This window comes from Bubalus kerabau, chromosome 2 (assembly GCF_029407905.1).
Source record: "Bubalus kerabau isolate K-KA32 ecotype Philippines breed swamp buffalo chromosome 2, PCC_UOA_SB_1v2, whole genome shotgun sequence".
Classification (NCBI taxonomy): Eukaryota; Metazoa; Chordata; class Mammalia; order Artiodactyla; family Bovidae; genus Bubalus; species Bubalus kerabau.
The window spans coordinates 150,481,545-150,507,316 of NC_073625.1; the positions used below are offsets into that span (position 1 = coordinate 150,481,545).

At 37.6% G+C, this 25,772-nt stretch overlaps 1 pseudogene; it reads left to right on the top strand.

Moving 5' to 3' along the window:
- The first annotated feature begins 9,278 nt into the window (after positions 1-9,278).
- Positions 9,279-11,128, top strand: LOC129644493 (etoposide-induced protein 2.4-like; annotated as a pseudogene).
- The last annotated feature ends 14,644 nt before the right edge of the window (positions 11,129-25,772 follow it).

Genomic DNA, 25,772 nt, shown 5'->3' on the forward strand with positions numbered 1-25,772 from the left:
GGCTTTCAGGGAAGAATTTTTAAAGACAGTGTGAGAGAGAGTGTCACAGAGTGTGTGGTCAGCTTGTGTAGAATCCTCTGATTGGTTATTGTTCTGTGCTCGGTCAGTAAGTCATGTCCAACTCTTTGCCACCCCATGGACTGCAACATGACAGGCTTCCCTATTCTTCACCATCTCCCAGAGTTTGCTCAAACTCATGTCCATTGAGTCAGTGGTGCTATCTAACCATCTCATCTTCTGCAGCCCCCTTTTCCTCTTGCCTTCAATCTTTCTCAACATCAGAGTCTTCCACTGAATGGTTTCTCACATCTGGTGGCCAAAGTATTGGAGCTTCAGCATCAGTCCTTCCAGTGAATATTCAGGATCGATATCCTTTAGGATTGACTGGTTTGATCTCCTTGCTGTCCAAAGGACTCTCATTTGATTGGTTGATGCTAAAGTAACAAAGTGATGTTTTGGGAATCTCAATCATCAACCTTCTGCTGATCTGGGGCCTACCTGCTGATGGTCAGCATGCAGTTAACTTATTCTACCTGGCGAGGGCTTTAGTGCCTGCAAAACTCAAGGATATGGCTCAGGAAATTATCTATAGCCCTCGAGTAGGAATTAACAGTCCTTGACTATGTTTTATGACTAAATTATTATGATTTTGCCTTGCTTGACTGCTTTCTTTCATTTTTTTTTTCACTTAATTTGTTCTTCAGAAATTAGGAAAGGTCTAGAAGGCTAAAGATTTTTTACAAACAAGAGGCAAGGGAGAGGGGTGGGGAAGAATCTGTCCCTGGGAAGCCCCTACATGGTCCCGCTTGGTTTCAATATACTATGAAACATGTCCTGATTTCTTCACTGAAATGGTATCTCTCTTTCTTAAGATGGTTGTGTAACTGTGCTCTTTGATACATATCCTGTTTAATGCAATCATTAGTTTCTGTGTCTGAGTTTACTGAGCCCTATATCTCTATTCTCCTATACCTACCAACCCAAACAACTATAGTTTCTTTCTTTTTTTCTTTATTTTTGACCACACTGTGCAGCTTGTAGAAACTTGGTTCCCTGATCAGGGATTGAATCTGGGCCCTTGCAATGAAAACAGAGTCTTAACCCCTGGACTGCCAGGTAATTCCCTGTACTTCCTTTAAATTTATGTGTTTTATTCAAGGGCAAACTACTTGAAATACAGTGCATCAAATGCTCACAGAGAATATACCAATATTACAGAATCAGCTGGGCAACATTTCGGTGCCAGCCAAAGTCGGAATGAGAAAGACAAATACCACATAGTATCACTTACATGTGAAATCTAAAATATGACACAAGTGAATGTATCTATGAATCAGAAACAGATTTCTCTTTCTCTCGCAGGCACAGAAAACAGACTTGTGATTGTTAAGGGAGAAGGTGTTGGGAGAGGGATGAACTGGGAGGTTGGGGTTAGCAGATGTAGGTTATTATATATGAATAAACAGCAAGGTCCTAGACTTAGCACAGAGAAATACATTCAGTACCCTATGATAAACCATAATGGAAAAGAGTATTTTAAAAAATACAACATATATACACATATATATGAATCACTTTGCTGTCCTGAAGAAGTTAACATTGTTAATCAACTATGTTTTAATTAAAAACAATTTTTTTAAAGAAAGTTGTGTGTATGCACGTTGGAAATAAATATGGAAAGAATTTTGACAATCCTGGGGAGTTCATTAAAAAAAAATAAAGTAGAACAATAATGGTGAGCTTAGGAAAACGGACAAGCTGACATTTGCCTTTTAAGTTTCATTACACAGAAAACTCAATTAAAACTCTCTTTCACATCTTTTACACAATGATTTTCATTTACTTTAAATCAATGAAAACTACACGTAATCCCAGCATAAATCTGGTTTTCGAATGCTGAAACTTTCCCCTATAGAGCACCACATTTATATACTCTTTTTTCATTGTAACAAAGTTGCAGAGAATCAATAGTAGTTGTAAGCTGCTGTGACGCAGATATTTTATATCTGCCCATCCTGTAGATCTCTAATAAACCTTTGAAACTGCAGAAGCAGAAAGATTACAAGGGTGATGATTAGCAATCTCAAAATATGAAATTGCTACAAAGTGTCTTATTTGCAGCTTTTTTTGTCATTGAATTTGCAACTTAGCACTATGAAAATGTTTCCATTTGATTATGAGCTGAGGTAAAGCACAGATAATTTGTTCAGATTCCAAAGATGATAATTAAGGATATTATAGTGATAACCCCAAGTAGCATATCTATAGACTTACTAGGCAAGAATAATAACCAGCTCATCATTTTTTAATTAAAATGGTAGTCATTTTGTTTTCTAAAAATAAAATTGGATTTCATTTTCAGTTCAATAATATATTTACTATAGTAAACATTTATTTCAGTTTTCATTTGACATTAAGATACTTTTTATCTTACATGACCCATATTATCAAACTAAATGTAAAATAATATTATGCCTATAGTAACCATTAAAACATACTAATGTACTTTTAAGGAAACATCTGGCTTTTTTAATATAATCATGACTACTGCAATTTTATGTTCTTCATAAACAGAAAAAGTACAGATATTACTCTCTTGCAAATTTTAAACAAGTAAATGGATCTATAAAATGTAATTGAATCAAGGCAATTCTCTAAGTGGATAATTTTGTGTTTATAATTATACCTTTTCTTTCTCATTATTATCATTATAAATTGCAAATTAGGTTTTTATGTATTTAAGGGAAGCCTAAAGGAGAAGGGGAAAACAGAGGATGAGATGGCTGGATGGCATCACCGACTTGATGGACATGAGTTTGAGTGAATTCCGGGAGTTGGTGATGGACAGGGAGGCCTGGCGTGCTGCAATTCATGGGGTCGCAAAGAGTCGGACACGACTGAGTGACTGAACTGAACTAAACTGAACCAAAAGACTAACAGACACTTAAGTAACTTCACAGGCAAGGAAAAGATTGCTGGATCATGATTAATAAACCCAAGATTTGCTTAGGATATATAAAATAGAGAAGATTAGGGGTATTCTTTGAACTACAAAGTATAGTTTGATTTGAATAGATTGAGATTTTGTCCATTAAATGTTTTGCTTCCTTGACAAAATTTCTTGATGATTAGAACAGTTTCATATTGTCTTTCCTTTTTTTTTTTACATTATTATTCAAACCAAGTGTGTGACTGTAATCAGTCTTCATTTTCTCTTTAACAATTGAAGTGGTAAAGGTTTGAAATCACCATTAAATTTATTCTCCTTAATACTTCATTTCAAAATAACAATATTCTTTTTACTTTCATATTTACATTGAAAATATTGGATAGAAAGTGGCAGACTTCATGAAAGAGAAATGGCAATTTGGGGCAAACTATTTTATTTTATATTTAATATCCTATTATTCTTAGTGTCATTTAAATGGGCAATTTTTGAAATTTAGTTTTGTCTTGTTATGTGACTTGAAATTAAGTTACATTAATTTCCATTTGTTTCTTTAACTACAAAATAAAGAATTTGAGGTAAATGATGTTATAAGGCAATAGTTTATATTTACCTTTTGGAATATGTTTTCGAAACTTTGTGAGCATGCTAAGTCGCTTCAGTTGTGTCCAATTCTTTCCAACCCTATGGACCATAGCCCACCAGGCTCCTCTGTCCATGGGATCCTCCAGGCAGGTATATTGGAGTGGGTTGCCATGTTCTTCTCCAGGGGATCTTCTGAACCCAGGGATGGAACCTGTATCTCTTAAGTCTCCTGCATTGGCAGGCAGGTTCTTTACCACTAGACAACTGGGAAGCCCTGTGTTACTTTACTCTGTAGTTAATTATTCATGCAAACAAAAGTATCATTTTATATTCCTGCTATCAGTAGACTCTGAATGAAAGGGATGTTGTTTCTCTCTTCCTTCCATATGGGCAGAAGTGTCAGTTTGTGAGATGGAAGAGCTAAAAAAGAGAACGATCCCCAATGTATATTTATATATATGCTTGTGTTTATCTATATGTGTTTATGCATATGTATGTCTAGACACATGCACACATACATATAAAAACACATACAATATACAGTATACATATGGTAACAGGTACTGATGTACTGAGTTCAATTATAGTGGTGCACACGTGCTGAGATGAGAACAGAGCCCTGTGAATATCTGCTAAACTAGAGTTTTGGGAACATGTCTGAGTGAGGAATTATCTTGGCATTTATAAGAAAAAAAAGATGTGGCTGGAACAAAGTAAGCAAGGATGGGGAGAGGAAGAGAAGGTTGATTGGCTTGGGAGGACTAGATAATATATAGCTAAGTTACCATGTTGAAAGGGGGATGAGTTTGCTACCTTTGAAACAAAAAAATAAACAAAAACAAAACTTTTTTTTTTTCTTTTTCTACAGCTTTAACTAGGGAAGTGGTGAAACAAAAATTGTCTTACAAAAAGTTCACTATGCTTCCTGGGAACAAGGTGAGCCAAAGTGGAAGCAGATTGATAATCATGAACCCACTGATAGAAGTCCAGGATGAGGCCATGGTGTCTCTGGTGGATGGTCACACTTAAGTCTGAGAAATGTAGGTAGTAATTAAGGTTCAGTGAATTCAGGGGATAAAAACCTCCAGGATGTGAAATACTAGTAATTACATTTTCAATAGCAAGTGTTTTATTTCCACCTTAGATTTTTATTATTTTTTCCTAAATCAGGTTTTCTCAGTCAGAGAGGGACTGAAAGAGCATCATGATCCTACTCTACTAAAGTTCTCTCCCATGAATGGACTCTTCAACTTGCAGTATAACAAATACAGCAGGGCAGGAATAGAGACAGAGATACAGAGAAAGGACTTGTGAACACAGCAGGGAAGGAGAGGGTGGGACAAACAGAGAGTAGCATTGACATAAATACACTATCATGTGTAAAAAAGCAGTGGGAAGCTGCTGTTAACATATAACATGTGTGGCTCAGCTCTGTGATGACCCAGAGGGGTGGGATGGGGGTTGGGAGGGAGGTTCATCTGGAAGGGGGTATATATATACATAGTTATGGCTGATTTACATTGTTGTACAGTGGAAACCAACACAATATTATAAAGCAATTATCCTCCAATTAAACATAAATTTAAAAAATAATATTATTATATATCATGTTATTTTCTTTTTGATACACAGCACTACTCAAGCTCTCAGTTCTCAGGGCTTTTTTAATAATGTTGATGAGTTGCTTCAGTCATGTCCGACTCTGTGCAACCCTATGGATTGTAGCCCACCAGGCTCCTGTAACCATGGGATTTTCCAGGCAAGAATAATGGAGTGGGTTGCCATTTCCTTCTCCAGGGTTTTTAATAATAGTCTTAAAAATAATTACAACCACAGAGAATTTTTTTTCTTTTTTAGGTGTTATATCTATTTATATTTCTCTGTTAAAAATGAAAATGAGGAATTAAAAAATATTATTTTATATAAAATAAAAAATAAATTCATGTTATCACAAAAACATCTAAATAAACATCAAATATTCTAAAACCAAACTAGAGAATAGAGACATTGTTTTACAGTTTGCAAATGTCTTATGGACTTGCCTACTACAAGATAACTGGATTCTCATATTTCTACATTCAGTCAACTGTGATACATTGCATGGGTTGAAGTACGTGAGGAAAAGCCAGCCACACACAGAAACAAGTGGATACATATGTTTGAAATCATACAGAATTTGACAGTAGTAGCTTTGTCATGGGGCAAATCCTATTAAAAACTCCCAGGAAATAAAAATAGAATTTGTGTAATACTATAAAGTCTAACGTTTTTTTTCTTTCTCCTTTGTGCTTAGTCTGGTTTCACTTGCTCATAGGGTGCATGTACAGAGAATTTGTCCTCAGCTTCAAACCAAAGATCCTGGAATGAAAGGCTGCATCAGCTCACAGAAACTCCCGGGAAAAAATGAAATTCATGATGGTGGGCGCTGCTTGCTGAGAGGCTGTGCAGCACTGAAATCACTAGCTGAGGCAGCATAAGTTCAGGTCAGTTCAGTCACTCAGTCGTGTCCGACTCTTTGCGACCCCATGAATCGCAGCATGCCAGCCATCACCAACTCCCAGAGATCACTCAGACTCACATCCATCGAGTCAGTGATGCCATCCAGCCATCTCATCGTCTGTCGTCCCCTTCTCCTCCTGCCCCCAATCCCTCCCAGCATCGGAGTCTTTTCCAATGAGTCAACTCTTCGAATGAGGTGGCCAAAGTACTGGAGTTTCAGCTTCAGCATCATTCCCTCCAAAGAAATCCCAGGGCTGATCTCCTTCAGAATGGACTGGTTGGATCTCCCTGCAATCCAAGGGACTCTCAGAGTCTTCTCCAACACCACAGTTCAAAAGCATCAATTCTTCCGCTCTCAGCCTTCTTCATAGTCCAATTCTCACATCCATACATGAGCACAGGAAAAACCATAGCCTTGACTAGACAGACCTTTGTTGGCAAAGTAATGTTTGTGCTTTTGAATATGCTGTCTAGGTTGGTCATAACTTTCCTTACAAGGAGTAAGCATCTTTTAATTTCATGACTGCAGTCACCATCTGCAGTGATTTTGGAGCCCAGAAAAATAAAGTCCGACACTGTTTCCACTGTTTCCCCATCTATTTCCCATGAAATGATGGGACCAGATGCCATGATCTTCGTTTTCTGAATGTTGAACTTTAAGCTAAGTTTTTCACTCTCCTCTTTCACCTGCATCAAGAGGCTTTTGAGTTCCTCTTCACTTTCTGCCATAAGGGTGGTGTCATCTGCATATCTGAGGTTATTGATATTTCTCCCAGCAATCTTGATTCCAGCTTGTGCTTCATCCAGCCCTGCATTTCTCATGATGTACTCTGCATATATGTTAAATAAGCAGGGTGACAATATACAGCCTTGACGAACACCTTTTCCTATTTGGAACCAGTCTGTTGTTCCATGTCCAGTTCGAACTGTTGCTTCCTGACCTGCATACAAATTTCTCAAGAGGCAGATCAGGTGGTCTGGTACTCCCATCTCTTGAAGAATTTTCCACAGTTTATTGTGATCCACACCATCAAAGGCTTTGGCATAGTCAATAAAGCAGAAATAGATGTTTTTCTGGAATTCTCTTGCTTTTTCAATGATCCAGCAGATGTTGACAATTTGATCTCTGGTTCCTCTGCCTTTTATAAAACCAGCTTGAACATCTGAAAGTTCATGGTTCATGTACTGCTGAAGCCTGGCTTGTGGAATTTGAGCATAACTTTACTATCATGTGAGATGAGTGCAATTGTGCGGTAGTTTGAGCATTCTTTAGCATTGCCTTTCTTTGGGATTGGAATGAAAACTGACCTTTTCTAGTCCTGCGGCCACTGCCGAGTTTTCCAGATTTGCTGCCATATTGAGTGCAGCACTTTCACAGCATGATCTTTCAGGACAACTGGAATCCCATCACCTCCACTAGCTTTGTTCATAATGATGCTTTCTAAAGCCCACTTGACTTCACATTCCAGGATGTCTGGTTCTAGGTGAGTGATCATAGCATCGTGATTATCTTGGTCATGAAGATCTTTTTTGTACAGTTCTGTGTATTCTTGCACCTCTTCTTAAGATCTTCTGCTTCTGTTAGGTCCATACCATTTCTGTCCTTTATCGAGCCCGTCTTTGCATGAAATGTTCCTTTCGTATCTCTGATTTTCTTGAAGAGATCCCTAGTCTTTCCCATTCTCTTGTTTTCCTTTATTTCTTTGCATTGATCGCTGAGGAAGGCTTTCTTATCTCTTCTTGCTATTCTTTGGAATTCTGCATTCAGATGCTTATGTCTTTCCTTTTCTCCTTTGCTTTTCACTTCTCTTCTTTTCACAGCTATTTGTATGGCCTCCCCAGACAGCCATTTTGCTTTTTTGAATTTCTTTTCCATGGGGATGGTCTTGATCCCTGTCTCCTGTATAATGTCACGAACCTCCGTCCATAGTTCATCAGGCACTCAGATCTAGTCCCTTAAGTCTATTTCTCACTTCCACTGTGTAATCATAAGGGATTTGATTTAGGTCATACCTGAATGGTCTAGTGGTTTTCCCTATTTTCTTTAATTTAAATCTAAATTTGGCAATAAGGAGTTCATGATCTTAGCCACAGTCAGCTCCTGATCTTGTTTTTGTTGACTGTATATAGCTTCTCCATCTTTGGCTGCAAAGAATATAATCCTTAACATAATTAAGGGTTATAATATAACCCTTGCTGTAGAGCTAGCTAACTCACATCTCTTCTTTTCTTGATCAAAAACTAAACCTTTCCATGGCTTTTGAGCTGAAATGGGAATGCTTCATTGGCTCAAAGGACACTGGGCCAGAAAGACCCTTGTTGGAACCTGACAGGAACAGGTAGGTAACAGTTTCTATAAAACTAGATGCATTAGGAATGTGAAACCATATCAATTAACTTTTTACACTTCCTTATATTACAATCCATTGATTTATCTTGCCCTTTGGCTGCCTCCCTATCCATTTGTGATGTTACATTATGGTCATTAAGGAAATATTGTGTCACTGAGTTATGTAGATATGCCAAATGCTAACATACATTTTTAAATGAAATCAAGTAATGTTAGTATCAGCTTCCCTGGTGGCTTGGCTGTGAAGAATCTGCCTAAAATGCAGGAGACCTGGGTTAGGAAGATCCCCTGGAGAAGGGAACAACTACCCACTCTAGTATTCTGGCCTGGAGAATTCCATGGACTGTATAGTCCACGGGGTCACAAGAGTCAGACACGACTGAGCAACTTTCACTTTTCAACGTTACTATCAGGCTTATCAGCAAAAACTTTACTGGAAAGCTGTAAAGATTTCAGAGATACCTTTTCCAAAATTTTAATATTTGGTTGAAAACTTGAGTGTTACCATTCACAACAAAAATATTTGCTTTCCTTGAAAAAGTAAATCCATTTCTTTACATTTTAAGACAATCTGTAAAATACTCAAGTCTGAATAAGCATTGTTTACCTGCCAGAAATTCTCTCTAGTGAAAATGATTTCATTAAGAGCACCTGGACTTCCCAACGGACACGCTACCCCAACTCCATAGGACCTGGGTGTGCTGGGTGTTGTGGCCCCACCTTGAGAACACCTGTTGTGGGAGACATAGGCGAGGGCAAGGTGCTCCAAGGAACCTGTCTGGCTGGCAGCGGGCAGGGAGTCAGAGCCACAGCAGCAAAGCTGCCCATCCTTCATGGTGACAGATTTGGGGATGCTTCTCTCTTCTCTGTGTGATTGGTAGTTTGAGTTGTGAAGAGATGGCTGACAGTGTCAAAACCTTTCGGCAGTACCTTTCTAGGAGAATCAAGAACCCAATTTCTGGAAGTTGTACCATCTCATAGCTAGATGCTCAAATTCAGTGAAAGAGAGAGGAACACCATCTAAGAAGGCTAGTAGAGTGTTTGAAAGGACAAGTAGAGCCCAGGGTATAAAAGAGGAAGCAAGATTGAGCCACCCATTGCTAGTTGAATTTCTCAGTGCTGTACATGAAGTGGCAGACTATTCTGCTTCATTCTCTTCCCAGTTTTATCAAGTGTGCATTCCTGTGTTTCAGTCAGTAATGGCCCAAGTGATTGGTTATCCATCTCTACATAGAGATGTTTGATTTTGGCTGAAATATTTATTCCCATCAGTTTTCAGTACTCCTCCTCTTTGTGCTTAGCAAAATTGTGAATGTGATATGATTTTAGAATATAGCTGATCTGGCACTTATGGCATGAGGGAGGAAGCCTCACCCATTCCCTACTGACATGGTCTTCAACATGTCAATTGCAGGCTCTTTTCTGTACCTTGGAAATATTTGTGGGTCTCTTTCTCATCCATCTTGTAGGTCAACTGGTTAATCTCCAATCTTTTTTCTACTCACTATGGTGGGCTTCCAAGCAGGCACCCCACCTCCTACATTATCACTAGCTGCCTTTTCTCTGTTCTCTTCCCTTTGTTTTTTATGAACACCAATGAAGCAAAAAGTGAAAGTGTTAGTCACTCAGTCATGTCTGACTCTTTTCCACCACATGGACTATACCCCACCAGGCTCCTCTGTCCATGGAATTCTACTGAAGAGGGTAACCATTTCTTTCTTTGGAGGATCTTCCCAACCCAGGGATTGAACCCAGGTCTCCTGCATTACTGGCAGATTCTTTACCATCTGAGCCACTACTGAAGCCCAAGGAAGTAAATACTCCTGGCAAAACCTGCCTTTCCACCTGTAACCTCTTTTCCATGGTGGTTTCCTTAAGCAACAGAACCTTCCACAAAATGGTTTACTGCAGTCTGCCCTTAGTAGCTCAACCTCTGCAGAGAAGCTCCCTTCAGAGCATCAGTCTCCTACCAAGCAAGGCTGTGGCAGTTCACTGTGTTGGCCATCAAGAAGGGATAGATGGGATTAGGAGGACCCAGTGGCAGCTCTTTTCCTTGTCCACCTTCCCTACTATGAAAAGCAGGACCCACCATGCAAGGGTCCTCTGCACATTTCCTTCTTTCTGAGGAAATTGGGACTTTTGTCTGGTGCACCTAAGGCAGAATCTTCCTGACACTGGAACGTTGATTTCTAACATTGGTGAATCTGAAAGAATCACTGGTTTTTCTGCAGCTCTTTTTCAGCATCTCTTCAGCCCGGCTACCGGAACTGATGGGAATACATTCCCCACCCCCCACCCCCCGCCCCAACCGTGCCATTTACCCTGCCTTCCATCACCCTTGGATGAACAGATTTTCATAATCCTACTGTTGTAGAACTGTTATTTTTGCTGTTTTTCTATGAACCACATATATTGGCAGTTGGAGATAAAGGAGAATCTCAGTTCCTCTTGGTCACTTCTTTTATAGCCATCATTGTCTCATTTCTTGTAACTGGGATTAGATTTTGTTCTCTCTTGCTCTACTGCAAAAAACAAGCCTGGAGAGATGGGATGGGGGAAGGACCTTATAGCCAGATCTGCCAGGTTTTGAGGGGTTATTTTTTTTTTCCTTCCCCTTTAAGGGCAAAAAGCACTTTTTCACTGATACATTTAAAGTCTGCCAGCTTTGGAGAGATACCGGTGCAACTGCCACTGCAAAACAAAATGCTAGACAACCTGAACTGTTAAATTCTGGAGGTTGGAAATAAATAAATAAATAAATAAATTCTGGAGGTCGGAAATACTGTTGGTCACTGCTGGATTTGTCTGGTATTTCAAAGGATTATTGGATGCTGCAAATAGGGACTGAATGGCAAAAAATTATTAAATTCATAAACCTGTGGTGTGGAAAAAAAAAAAAAAAACAACAACTAATTCACCTTGCAACTGAAACGATTACTACCACCTCCTTTCACACAGGTGCTTTTCCTAACAACAACCATCATACTCAGGCAGCAGAAGTGCTGTATGACTAAGTTCCATTTCGTCACACAGAATATTGAAAAAATATGTACTATGGGATCAAATTGAATTAAAGCAATAATTTGTACTGCTTCATCAAGAACGTTGTTAAGTGAAACCTGTATGTCTTTACTGTAAGTTCAGAATGGCAAGAATATAATGAACATGAGTATAGCTTAGTGCCACTGCTTTAATTCATGTCAAAGTGCCATAATTTTTATGCAGAATTGCTTTTGTAACATCAGTGCAGATTTCATTTCAGCAAAACTTTTTAATATTATTACAAAAAATATTTTTAATTTTTTTGAGCTCCTAAAATGGTCTTAAGGACACCCAGAAGTTTATAGAAGGAACTGTAAAGACTACTGTGATAGCATAATTAAATTACATTATGCATTTTATGTAAATAATTTTGTGACTGTGTTTGGAATTTACACAAATTGTAATTTTTTTTTTTCTGTATCATATTGGGGGCTTCCCAGGTAACACAGTGGTAAAGTATCTGCCTGCCAATGCAGGAGATGCAAGAGACACAGGTTCAGTCCCTGGATTGAGAAGATACTCTAGAGGAGGACATGGCAACCCACTTCATTATTCTTGCCTGGAGAATCTGATGGACAGAGGAGCCTAGCAGGTTACAGTCAATAGGGTTGCAAAGAGTTGGACATGACTGAAGTGACTTAGCATGCATGTATGGCAGGAAGGATAGGATAGATACAGGAAAGAAAAAAAAAAAAAAGGAGTGGCCTATGACCATAGTTCCTACAGTCCATGTGTAGAACCAAATGGTAACCTTGACCGGAGTGGATGCCATTAGTGTAGAAGACAAGAAAAATTTAGAAGACAACACTGGTAGCTTGATGATTGATCTGTAAGAGAGAGAGTAAATCTAGATTTTTGTCTAGTATATTTAGATGGGTGGTGGTAACATTGTCTATAAAATCAATACTAGCAAAAGATAAATCAGGAATGTGAAGGTAGGGATTATGAATTTGGTATTGGACACACTGAGCTAGAATTACTTTTTAGAAATCCAAGAAAATGTGATAAGAAGCCAGTTGAAAATGAGTTTAGACAGGAAATACACACTATTCATGGAAGAGGAAATGATGTACCCATAATTAACCTCACAGTTAACTGTTTATGACTTCCCTATTCTCCAGGTTAATTCTCTTTTCTATGGCAAAGATTGATCATCTTAGTGCAAAGTGAGCAGGTAGATGCTGGGCTGTTCTGAAAGAGCTCCCTCTCCAGGCAGATCCTAAAATCAATTCTTGTCTCCTAAATCCATGAGACTTCCAGGAGTTGCAGTCTGCTTTTCAAAGAACTTTTGCTTTGTTCTTTCCTGGTGGCTCAGTCAGTAAAGAATCCACCAGCAATGCAGGGGACCACCTGCAATGCAGGAGACCTGGGTTCGATCCCTGGCTTAGGAAGATCCCCTGGAGAAGGAAATGGCAACCCACTCCAATATTCTTGCCTGGGAAATCCCATGAACAGAGGGGCTTGGTAGGCTATAGTCCATGGGGCCGCAGGAGTTGGACACAATTTAGTGACTAAACTACCACTACTTCAGAGTACAATTTCAGCATTTGGCAAGTCAGGTTTAGTTCTCCCCCCATCCTGTTCACTGAAAACTGGCAAGCTTCTAATTGTTGTCTCTCCAGATCCATGAAACTGCCAAAGCTCTGCTGATTTCTCTTCTTTTCAGTTATTAAGAGTCCATGCATCAGTTCTTGGTCCATATTCATGGTCTGTGTGTTGTGGAAAAGAAAAGGCCCTGCTTGAAAATGGGTATATACAATTTTATTACCCTTCTCCCTATGGTTTTCCTTTCTTTGAGATTCTTTTTATCCCTTTGATTGGTTACCATAACAGTTCTTGTATCCTGTCAGTTTTTGAGCAATTCTTGAATTTCTGATGAAACAAAATGTTTCAGGTTCATCTTGTATTTTCCCTGCCCCAGTACAAGAGTTAATATACACAAGAACTTCTGTTTTCTTATTGATACTAGTGTCTCATCATTTTTAGGCCATTTTAGTAGGTAATTATATATGCACATATAAACATATATATGTGAAAATATTTATAAATAAATAATTTTACATATATATTCATAATTGCATGTTGATATCTACAATTCCAATCCATTTCCACAGAGTTCTCCCTTTCTTCCTTCATTTTATGTTTGTATTTCCCCCATCAATAAAAAACCTGCTTCCTAACACTTTATGTTACAGAGTTTAAGGAATAGCAAATAGTATTTCCTAGGAATGCATGGTATTTTTACTCTAAAGGCTACAGGCTTTATGAGCAATATAAGCCACTTAAAGTTCATTTCTCAGTGCTTCTGAAATGTATTCATTTAAAAACTCGAATGCTCACTGAGCTCAGCATCAAATCCAGATAAAGGCAATATGGAACCACGTTTGCATTTATGGCCTATCTATGGGAAACTCTTTTATAAAAGGATTTAAATATCTCTTCAGGGGAGTACCATAAATGTGAATGTGTGAAGATGATGTTAAAATATGGCTGCTAATCCTTTCTGAAAGTATAAAATCTTTTCACTATAAATAATATAATAATATTTACTCAAAATTTATTCTTAAGAGTCACAGGGCTATACTGGAACACTGAGACATTCTCAAGTCTATTTTCTGACCTTTAGGCATGAACACAATTAAACTTCCATTGATGTGGAAATCTCTTTCACTGTAAAAGATATCCTCCCTTGGGTAACCCATTCTTATGCTTAAATATTCTTAACTGTGAAGAAACTCTTCATTATACTTAGCTTATACCCTCCATGCTGGCTTTTAATTTCCTTTCTTGTCTTCCACTTTAGATAATAAAATAAGTTTGTCACTATTTATTGAATAATATCCCTACTATTACTATATAGACTAGAAAATATATATATATATAGAAACATATATATATTTGAAATATATATATAGAAATCTTATATGTCTCAGCATCATTTCTGCTGTGCTTAGTTGTGTTCGACTCTGCAACCCCATGGACTGTAGCCCGCCAGGCTCCGCTGTCCAGGGGAATTCTCCAGGCAAGAATACTGGAGTGGATAGCCATGCCATCCTCCAGGGGATCTTCCCAACCTAGGAATCAAACCCAGATCTCCCGCACTGTAGATGAATTCTTTACCATTTAAGCCACCAGGGAAGCCCGTTTCTTTATATATGCATTTATATATGTGTGTGTGTGTGTGTGTGTGTGTATATATATATATATATATATATAATTTGAATCTTACTCCATGATATCTATTTATAAATCTTACTATCTGCTATAATCTCTTCAAATTAAGCCCAGTTTCAAACAGTATTGTAGTCATGAAGTGGCTGAATTCTGACTATAGAATAAGAATTTACACCAATTATTTGTTTTTTTGTTTGTTTAGCCAAAGGTAAAAGATTTATGCAATCTGAAGAGAAACAGGAGTTCATTCTGTTATATGTTTATAAAGTGACTCTACATTTCTGAATAATTATTTTATTTTTATCCATTAGATACCAGAGATATTTTTCTGTTCCATTATATTTAGATATGTAAGCTGAATTTTCATCAGATCAGATCAGATCAGATCAGTCGCTAAGTCATGTCCGACTCTTTGTGACCCCATGAATCGCAGCACGCCAGGCCTCCCTGTACATCACCAACTCCCGGAGTTCACTGAGACTCACGTCCATCAAGTCAGTGATGCCATACAGCCATCTCATCTTTATCGTCCCCTTCTCCTCTTGCCCCCAATCCCTCCCAGCATCAGAGTCTTTTCCAATGAGTCCACTCTTCGCATGAGGTGGCCAAAGTACTGGAGTTTCAGCTTTAGTGTTATTCCTTCCAAAGAAATCCCAGGGCTGATCTCCTGGGATTTCTGAATCTGAAAAGCATGGCATCTAATAAATCAAAGTCATTTGCCATTCATGGCAAAATTGATTGTAACAGTTTGGATTCCAGACACTTGACTTTTATGATTCTAGCTTCATCTACATCCAAATACTAGACGAACCTTTGTTGGCAAAGTAATGTCTCTGCTTTTCAATATGCTATCTAGGTTGGTCATAACTTTCCTTCCAAGGAGTAAGCATCTTTTAATTTCATGGCTGCAGTCACCATCTGTAGTGATTTTGGAGCCCAGAAAAATAAAGTCTGACACTGTTTCCACTGTTTCCCCATCTATTTCCCATGAAGTGGTGGGACTGGACCCCATGATCTTCGTTTTCTGAATGTTGAGCTTTAAGCCAACTTTTTCACTCTCCACTTTCACTTTCATCAAGAGGCTTTTGAGTTCCTCTTCACTTTCTGCCATAAGGGTGGTGTCATCTGCATATCTGAGGTTATTGATATTTCTCCCGGCAATCTTGATTCCAGTTTGTGTTTCTTCCTGTCCAGCATTTCTCATGATGTACTCTGCATAGAAGTTAAATAAACAGGGTAACAATATACAGCCTTGACGAACTCCTTTTCCTATTTGGAACCAGTCTGTTGTTCCATGTCCAGTTCGAACTGTTGCTTCCTGACCTGCATACAAATTTCTCAAGAGGCAGATCAGGTGGTCTGGTATTCCCATCTCTTTCAGAATTTTCCACAGTTTATTGTGATCCACACAGTCAAAGACTTTGGCATAATCAATAAAGCAGAAATAGATGTTTTTCTGGAACTTTCTTGTTTTTTCGATGATCCAGCGGATATTGGCAATTTGATCTCTGGTTCCTCTGCCTTTTCTAAAACCAGCTTGAACATCTGGAAGTTCATGGTTCACATATTGCTGAAGCCTGGCTTGGAGAATTTTGAGCATTACTTTACTAGTGTGTGAGATGAGTGCAATTGTGCGGTAGTTTGAGCATTCTTTGGCATTGGCTTTCTTTGGGATTGGAATGAAAACTGACCTTTTCCAGTCCTGTGGCCACTGCTGAGTTTTCCAAATTTGCTGGCATATTGAGTGCAGCACTTTCACAGCATCATCTTTCAGGTCATAGAAAGCCAAATATTTGATGCAAAAACATTGGGAATTCTAGAATGGTGCTGATGTTGTGTCTCAACCTGCCAGTTCCTGAACAAGTGAGTAACAATAACATTATAGGGACAACCTTTATTTACTGAATACTTAACATATGCTACTACTACTTACAAGTTAGATAACTGAAATAACATGGCAACTTGTATCAGTGTAAGATGTTATAGAACGAGAGTAGAGACAGGATAGATTTAACTGAGGAAAGAGCAACTTTGTTGGAAAATTAGAGATGACTCAAGGGTCTATTTCAGGTTGACTGTGGAATACATGATGTCTTGAATTTCTTAGTCAATGGAAAAAATAGTTTTGGGGGAAAGTAATTTCAAAATGAAATTATAAATCTAAGGTGTGATATAATCTTGGCCCCAAAATGGATAGCTGCCACTGTGGGCCTAACCTAGTACCAAGATTCACAAGGCATCAGATCATAAAGATGAGAAATTATTTCATCTGGCTGAGGATCTACATTTAGTCAAGTAAGAGGTAAAGCTGAGAAAGCTCACAGTGACAGGAGAGAAGAAGTTTGATCCAAGGAGTGCTATAAGCATGCTGCTGCTACTGCTGCTAAATCACTTCAATCGTGTCTGACTCTGTGTGAACCCATAGACAACAGCCCACCAGGCTCCCCCGTCCCTGGGATTCTCCAGGCAAGAACATTGGAGTGGGTTGTCATTTCCTTCTCCAATACATGAAAGTGAAAAGTGAAAGTGAAGTTGCTCAGTCGTGTCTGACTCCCAGTGACGCCATGGACTGCAGCCTACCAGGCTCCTCTGCCCATGGAATTTTCCAGGCAAGAGTACTGGAGTGGGTTGCCATTGCAAGCATAGGATAGAGGAAAATCAGAACAAATATGTTATTTACCAGCACTTACTGACCATCATTCTTTTGTAAATAACTGATCGTAATTAAACATAGAGGTCTGGGGATAGCGATTTCTCAGAATTCGTGGAGTTTGGTTCCATGGATATAGGAAAAGGAAGATCTATTTACACTCTATTTCTCTTCTTCCTTCCAAACAGGTTGGCTCATTTAGAAATAAATATTATAAATCATAGAATATCAGCACAGGAAAGCTTTTTAAAATAATATAGTGAAGAATTTAGACCAAGGAATGAAAAATATTTTCAGCTTTAAGGGCAACTATTTAACTCTGCCACCTAGTGCAAAAGCAAACACAATGTGTAAAAAACTGGGGTGACTGTACTCCAGTAACAAGCCTCATTTAGCCATTGGTAGTAGTTTTCTGACCTCTGATCTAGTCTAAACCTGTCATTTTTTGATTAGGAGAAGAAGTCTAAGTGTGATGATATGAAATAAATGTCAAGAAGCTGTAATCTACAGAGCATAAATAAAATTCAACTCTTCAGAATCCTAGATAGATATACTGACCTCATCACTCATCATACATAAATCCCATAACAGGTAACACTAATGTTTCGTGAAAGTAAATATTATTGGTTGAAATAATAATCCTAATAAATAATTATTGAGTGATTTCTATATAATAGGAAATTTATTAACTGGTTTATTAAAATTATTTTATTGAATCCCATTAATCATCCTTATGAAGATCACATATAATTATCCTTAATATATAGATGAGAAACAAAACAGTAAGACAGAAACAGGTCAGTAAATTATCCAGGGTCTTACCTCAAGTAAGTGGTAGAGACAGATTTGACCCCAGACAGATGTATTAAAAATTCAAAGATTAAGTTTTAACACATATTATATTTTCAGTATTGATTCTCTAGATTAGAGATAAAATTGAAAAAAGTCAATTATAAAATGTTAAAAGAAATATATAAAGCATGCATAAGCTGTTGGTTAATAAAATAGGGTATGAATATATATGGATTAAATAGTTTTAATAAGAAAATTCATAAGAAAATATATAACTAAGTTTAAAGTAATGAAGATGAATTTTTTTCTCAAAAATATAAATAATTTAGGCTACCATGAGGATTCTCATACACATATGTAGCATGTATATAAACATATATGTACTTCAAACACTTTTATATGCTATTCTAAAGATAGACCTGAAGCCAGTTGAAATTTTTAAAAACATAGCTTAAATCTACTAAAAAATAAACAATATTCAAGCACAAATTCAGATATTATTAAAATATTTTTATGAAGCATTCAAAGAAGATAATATAATCGGTAGCCTTTCTAAACTCTTCTGAAGAACAGAAAAAGTTGGGAATATTTCACCCTCCATCATTTGATTAGGTTGGCATATTTTTGATACTAAAATCAAGATGCTTAATCACTTAGTCATGCACGACTCTTTGTGACCCTTGCATTATAGCTGATGAGATTCTCCAAGTGAGAATACTGGATTGGTTAGCCATACTCTTCTCCAGGGATCTTCCCAACCCAGAGATCTAACCAGCATCTCTTTCATTGTGCTAGGTAGTTAGAATAGAAAACAGGAGTCCAGAATGGCAGTAGCTAAAAGATAAGGAAGGGAAAAGCCCACGAAAATAGAACAAAGGAAGGTCCAAGGACCACAGTGAGGACCTCAAGTAGAACAAACAATGTTCCTGGCTAGCCCAATTTACATAGGGCAGGCCTGGAGGAGGAAAAAAAAAAACATCTAAAAAGAGAAGCCAAAGGGCCGGGTGTCTCTCTCTCTCTCCCCCACGAGCTGGGTTGCTCTTCTCTTCGAGTCTTTGGGTCGACATGCCCCCACACCTCAAGGATGGATTTTCTGCAATTTTCTAAATAAAATAGAGCTGTAACATGGAACTGTAACACTTATTTATCTAAGAGCTATAACATCATCTGTCCAAGACCTGAGAGCCGAGGGCTTTAATGTCCATCACTCCAAATCTTTGTTGTGACGAGAGAGAACCAAGGAGCATACACTCGCCTGACAATTTGCAAGTGAATTCTTTACTGTCTGAGCCAATATGGACAGTAAAAAAATAAATCTCACTTATTAACATAGATGCAATGATCCTATATAAAATATTAAACTGAATCCATCCATTACAAAAATACCTCATGAATATATAAGTATTATCTCAGGAATGAAAAATTTATTAAGTCTCAAGAAGTCAATTAAAGTAATTTATTATACTAATAGCTTATCATGCACTTACTATTGACTAAAAATCAGTCCATCATTAAGAATGATACAGTAAAAAATGTCCTTAGTATAAATCACCACCTATTTATAGCAATAACACTTAGGATTTTATTTTTTGATATTTTGTTATACTAATTTAGCCTAATTCTATAAGCAAAATATATAGTTTATCTTTAAAGGAAATAAAGTCGATAAAATTAAAAAAAAATTTTTTTTTTTCTAAAGTTAAAACCACAAATCATTGTACCTTCACTACATTGTGGCCATAGATTTATTCCTACCTATTTTAATGATCTTTATGGGGAAACAGTGTCAGACTTTATTTTGGGGGGCTCCAAAATCACTGCAGTTGGTGACTGCAGCCATGAAATTAAAAGATGCTTACTCCTTGGAAGAAAAGTGATGACCAGCCTAGATAACATATTCAAAAGCAGAGACATTACTTTGCCAACAAAGGTTCATCTAGTCAAGGCTATGGTTTTTCCAGTGGTCATGTATGGATGTGAGAGTTGGACTGTGAAGAAGTCTGAGCGCCGAAGGATGATGCTTTTGAACTGTGGTGTTGGAGAAGACTCTTGAGAGTCCCTTGGACTGCAAGGAGATCCAACCAGTCCATTCTGAAGGAGATCAGCCCTGGGATTTCTTTGGAAGGAATGATGCTGAAGCTGAAACTCCAGTACTTTGGCCACCTCATGTGAAGAGTTGACTCATTGGAAAAGACTCTGACGCTGGGAGGGATTGGGGGCAGGAGGAGAACGTGACAACAGAGGATGAGATGGCTGGATGGCATCACTGACTCGATGGACGTGAGTCTGAGTGAACTCTGGGTGTTGGTGATGGACAGGGAGCCCTGGAGTGCTGCGATTCATGGGGTCACAAAGAGTTGGACACGACTGAGCGACTGAATTGAACTAAAAAATCAAAGTCATGGTTTCAGTAATGATAATAGTACTGGTTTTAATACATTTACACAGATCATGAATGATTAACAAAGAAAAATTGTACTTTCAGTTTGTGTCCTTGTTTTGGTTCTCTTCAAGCTTTTGTCTCTCTTCATATCTCCCTGTTGATCAACCCCAGTGTGTGTGTACTCAGTCATATCTGACTCTTTGCAGCTCTGTGGACTGTAGCCCATCAGGTTCCTCTGTCCTTGGGGTTTTCCAGTCAAGAATATTGGAGTGGGTTGCCATTTCCTTCTCCAGGGGATCTTCCAGACCCAGGGATTGAGCCCAAGTCTCCTGCATTAGCAGGTGGAATCTTTACTTCTGACCCATTCGGGTTCAATTTAAAAAGGAGTATAATAACATACAAGCACCTCCTAAGCACCCTCGAGTTCTGAATAAAAGAAGAAGAAAAAAAAAAAAAAAAACAGTAACAAGTAATCATTGAGAAACTACAGGGATTTCCCTAGTGGTCCAGTGGTTATTTCCTGTGCTTCCAATGAAGGGAACATAGGTTTGATCCCTGGTCAGGAAGCAAGATTGGTATACCACATGGCCAAAATAAATAAATAAATAATAATAATAAAGAAATTGAACAATGGTGGAGTTTCAAAAGAGAGAGAGAAACTACAATGCGCCAAGTATTACACTAATGACACAAATGTTTTAACTTTCAGTCTCCCTTGTGCATTAGTTACATTTTAAATTGTTTTTATAGATGATGAAATACACAATAAAATGAAAACAGGATCCAAACTCAGAAATGTCAGCAGCCAGCAGTTAAGGAGTTGTTGAAATAGTGTGAACAATAAATGTGATAAATGTTATATCAGACCTGGTGGGAAAGTACTACCAAGGATAGGCATTGATATTTGTACAAACATTTTTATTCAACATAAATACACCACATGTCTGATTGATGATGTGAAACTTAAATATTTCATTTCAGCTAGTGATGTTCAATATCTTTTCTAGTGACTCAATATTTTTAAAAGAAACAGTAGGTTACAAGGTTTGGGGCATCTATTAATTTTAAAACTCATTAAGAAGGGGCAGCTACACTGGTACAAAATATATTTAGTTTTAATACCTGTTCTCTGAAAGTTAAATAATTTGCTGATTATAAAAATGTCTTTTAATTTATGGAAATATGCCAAATATTCAATCATTTTTCCTTGCATATCTCAAGGAAACGTGAGGAAAAGTTTTATTAGTACCAAACAATATTTCTAGTGGCTATTCCTTCATAACCAAGAAATCATTGATTCTACTGCCCAGAGTGAGACTGAATCTTTTGAGCAGTTTTTCCATATACAATGACATTCAACAGAGTATCTATTGTCAGTTCTTGTAGAAATGGCATATTTGGCTAATAGATTACAGTGAGGATATTTCACATTCCACTCTTTTTATTTTTGAAAGAAACAAAATTCATTTTCAGAACAATAAAGAAAACTCAAAGAATGAATGAAAGTGAAAGCACCTAGGCTTTTAAGTCAAACACATGCTGATAAAGTACTTACTTTAAGTAAGTAACAGTTCATTCAGGGGTGCTTCTAAAATTCGTCCAGAAGTTTTAGCCATTCTTCTGAAATCAATTGTAAAGAGAACTTATATATCTTTATGATGTAAAAGCATAATCTTTAAAAGTATTATTTTTTCAAAAGCATCTAATACTTGTTTGTTTTTAAAACTAATAATTATTGTTTCTAAATCTGTAATCTATCTTGTAGTTAAAAAGGTAAATTTGAAAAACTATTTTGCATATAATTACAATGCTGTAACTGGTGAAATAAGTTTATCATACCTTTCCAAAATAACTGCCTTGACGAATATGGTACTCATTTTGAAATAATTGTTGTAATCTGATTTTTTTTAGTAATAACACATGAATTTCATCTTATTAAATATAAAATAGACACACCATTGGAGGAAAAATATGAGGCTGAAATAGTTACGTTTATGCTCAAATTTTGTGCTTTGTCAAAAATATTGCACAATAAATTCCTTTTGTAAAATTACTCAAAAGTAGCATGAAATCAGCTTCAGCTAATCTCCAAAATATATGCTAAATGTTTATTTTGTGTTAAGTAAATTCATGTTAGTCTCACCAATAAAATGAAACACTTTCCAAGGAAGAAAATTTTATCAATAGATCTTCCAAAATGAAACACATTAAAATTCCACACATCCTATATCATTCTTAGAATGAAATTATTGTTGCAGCTTTGCATCATGTAGTTACCTTTAACAGCTTACAAATTTAATGTATCAGGTTTTTCACCAATTATTTCTGAAACCTCTTAGGACTTAAAAAAAACAAACAAACCTTGTTTTCAAATGCTACTTCCTTGGACTTTAATTTTTTGATGATGAAAAATAAAGCAAGCTGCACTGAAAGTTACTGAATTTCATTGTATAAAATGAAACTAGTGAGTTAGCTGGGATAAAGCAGAGAATGGCATATATAAACCTGTTGACAAATTAATATTTTTAAAATGGGTGCTTCATACTATTGCAGTTAAAATTATCAGCTGATATATTAAAGTAGTAAGTGCACATTAGCATATTTTGGAATACTACTACTACTAAGTCACTTCAGTCGTGTCCAACTCTGTGCGACCCCACAGACAGCAGCCCACCAGGCTTCCCCATCCCTGGGATTCTCCAGGCAAGAACACTGGAGTGGGTTGCCATTTCCTTCTCCAATGCATGAAAACGAAAAGTGAAAGTGAAGTCTCTCAGTCGTGTCAAACCCTCAGCGACCCCATGGACTGCAGCCTTCCAGGCTCCTCCATCCATGGGATTTTCCAGGCAATGGAGTGGGGTGCCATTGCCTTCTCCAATATTATGTATAGTTTGTATTTAATCTTAAACAGAAATAAGAAAAAAATTTAATAAAAATAAAAGTCAATGAATCTAAAATCTCTTTTACTTCAACTTTAGGCATACACTACTTCTAAAGGAAAAATAAAGTGCAATGACACCAACAGACTCATTGATAATATAAATGAATATTCCTCTATGACAAAAAAATAAAATGAAAAATATTCCATCTGATGTTTTGGCCATTTTATTTGCTGATGCGGTCAAAAAGAATCACTAGTAAAGATAAATGAAAGTAGTTAATATCATGCCTGATATTCCCAGAATCGTGTGTGTTTGCAACTTAGCCATCTTCAGAGATTTTATGAAAGCTGTGGTGAAAAGGAAAAGAGTTAGTCACACAATTGTGTCCAACTCTTTGTTACACCCAGGACTGTAGTCCACCAAATTCCTCTTTCCATGGAATTCACCAGGCAAGAATACTGGAAAGGATAGCATTCCTTACTCCAAGGGATCTTCCCAATCCAGGTATCGACCCTGGGGCTCCTACATTGCAGGCAGATTCTGTACCATCTGAGCCACAGCGGTATTCAATTTAATATATTTCCCCTTACTGGTTAAGATACTTTACTTTGCCAACATAGGTCCATCTAGTCAAAGCTATAGTTTTTCCAGTAGTCATGTATGAATGTGAGAGTTGAACTTTAAAGAAAGCTGAGCACCAAAGAACTGATGCTTTTGAACTGTGGTGTTGGAGAAGACGCTTGAGAATCCCTGGGATTGCAAGGAGATCCAACCAGCCCATCCTAAAGGAAATCAGTCCTGAGTATTCATTGGAAGGACTGATGCTGAAGCTGAAACTCCAATACTTTGGCCACCTGATGTGAATGACCGACTCATTGGAAAAGACCCTGATGCTGGGAAAGAGTGAAGGCAGTAGGAGAAGGGGACGACAGAGGAAGAGATGGTTGGATGGCATCACTGACTGGATGGACATGAGTTTGACCAAGCTTCTAGAGCTGGTGATGGACAGGGAAACCTAATCTGCTGCAGTCCAGGGGGTCACAAAGAGTCAGACATGACTGAGAGACTGAACTGAACTCAACTTACTGGTTTAAAACTGGGATTCATCAACTTGAACCAGTGAACCAGTGAAATTGCTCAGTCGTGTCCGACTCTGCGATCCCATGGACTGTAGCCTACCAGGCTCCTCTGTCCAGGGGATTTTCCAGGCAAGAGTACTGGAGTGGGTTGCCATTTCCTTCTCCACTCATTCAAGATACAATGTTATATTTGGTTGTCATGTGTCTATAATTTTTATTTACCTGTGACTGGTTCTCATTCTTATATACAGTTCTTGTTTTTTAATTTGCTTGTTTAGGGATTATTTTTTTCCCCCTTAGAGGGATGGTGACATTTATTTGCTTTTTATTTTTAGTCTAACAGACTCTACTCATCTCCAAAGTTAGGCAACCTCTTGTCTTCCATTCCTAAATTAAGTGGTTACATTCATTTGTAAAAAAATTATATTTTTATCACATCCTGCATTCTATTCTGGGATCCTCTGACTCCTTAAACATTTTTTTTAAATTTGCATGCTTTAAAGTTCACTGTGTATTGTAAAGTTGTATACATTTAGACAAGTATATAATTCCATGTATCCACAACTACAGTATCATACTCCAAAATCACTGCAGATGGTGACTGCAGCCATGAAATGAAAAGACGCTTACTCCTTGGAAGGAAAGTTATGACCAACCTAGATAGCATATTGAAAGGCAGAGATATTACTTTGCCAACAAAGGTCTGTCTAGTCAAGGCTATGGTTTTTCCTGTGGTCATGTGTGGATGTGAGAGTTGGACTGTGAAGAAAGCTGAGCGCTGAAGAATTGATGCTTTTGAACTGTGGTGTTGGAGAAGACTCTTGAGAGTCTCTTGGACTGCAAGGAGATCCAACCAGTCCATTCTAAAGGAGATCAGCCCTAGGTGTTCTTTGGAAGGAATGATGCTAAAGCTGAAACTCCAGTACTTTGGCCACCTCATGTGAAGAGTTGACTCATTGGAAAAGACTCTGACGCTGGGAGGGATTGGGGGCAGGAGGAAAAGGGGATGGCAGAGGATGAGATGGCTGGATGGCATCACCGACTCAATGGATATGAGTTTGAGTGAACTCTGGGAGTTGGTGATGGACAGGGAGGCCTGGCGTTCTGTGATTCATGGGGTCACAAAGAGTCAGACACGACTGAGCAACTGACCTGAAGTTAATTTTTCTGAAATTGAAAATCTCCTGTGATTCATATATTTTTCCTGCTGTCTTCTCTTAACTCCTAGCAACCACTAATATTTTTCCTGTTTCTATAATTTTGCCTTTAGCAAATGTCATATAATTATAATTACATAGCTTGTAGACTGTCAAACTGACTTTAAAATTTCAGTTCAGTTAGTTCAGTCACTCAGTCTTGTCTGACTCTTTGCAACCCCATGGACTCCAG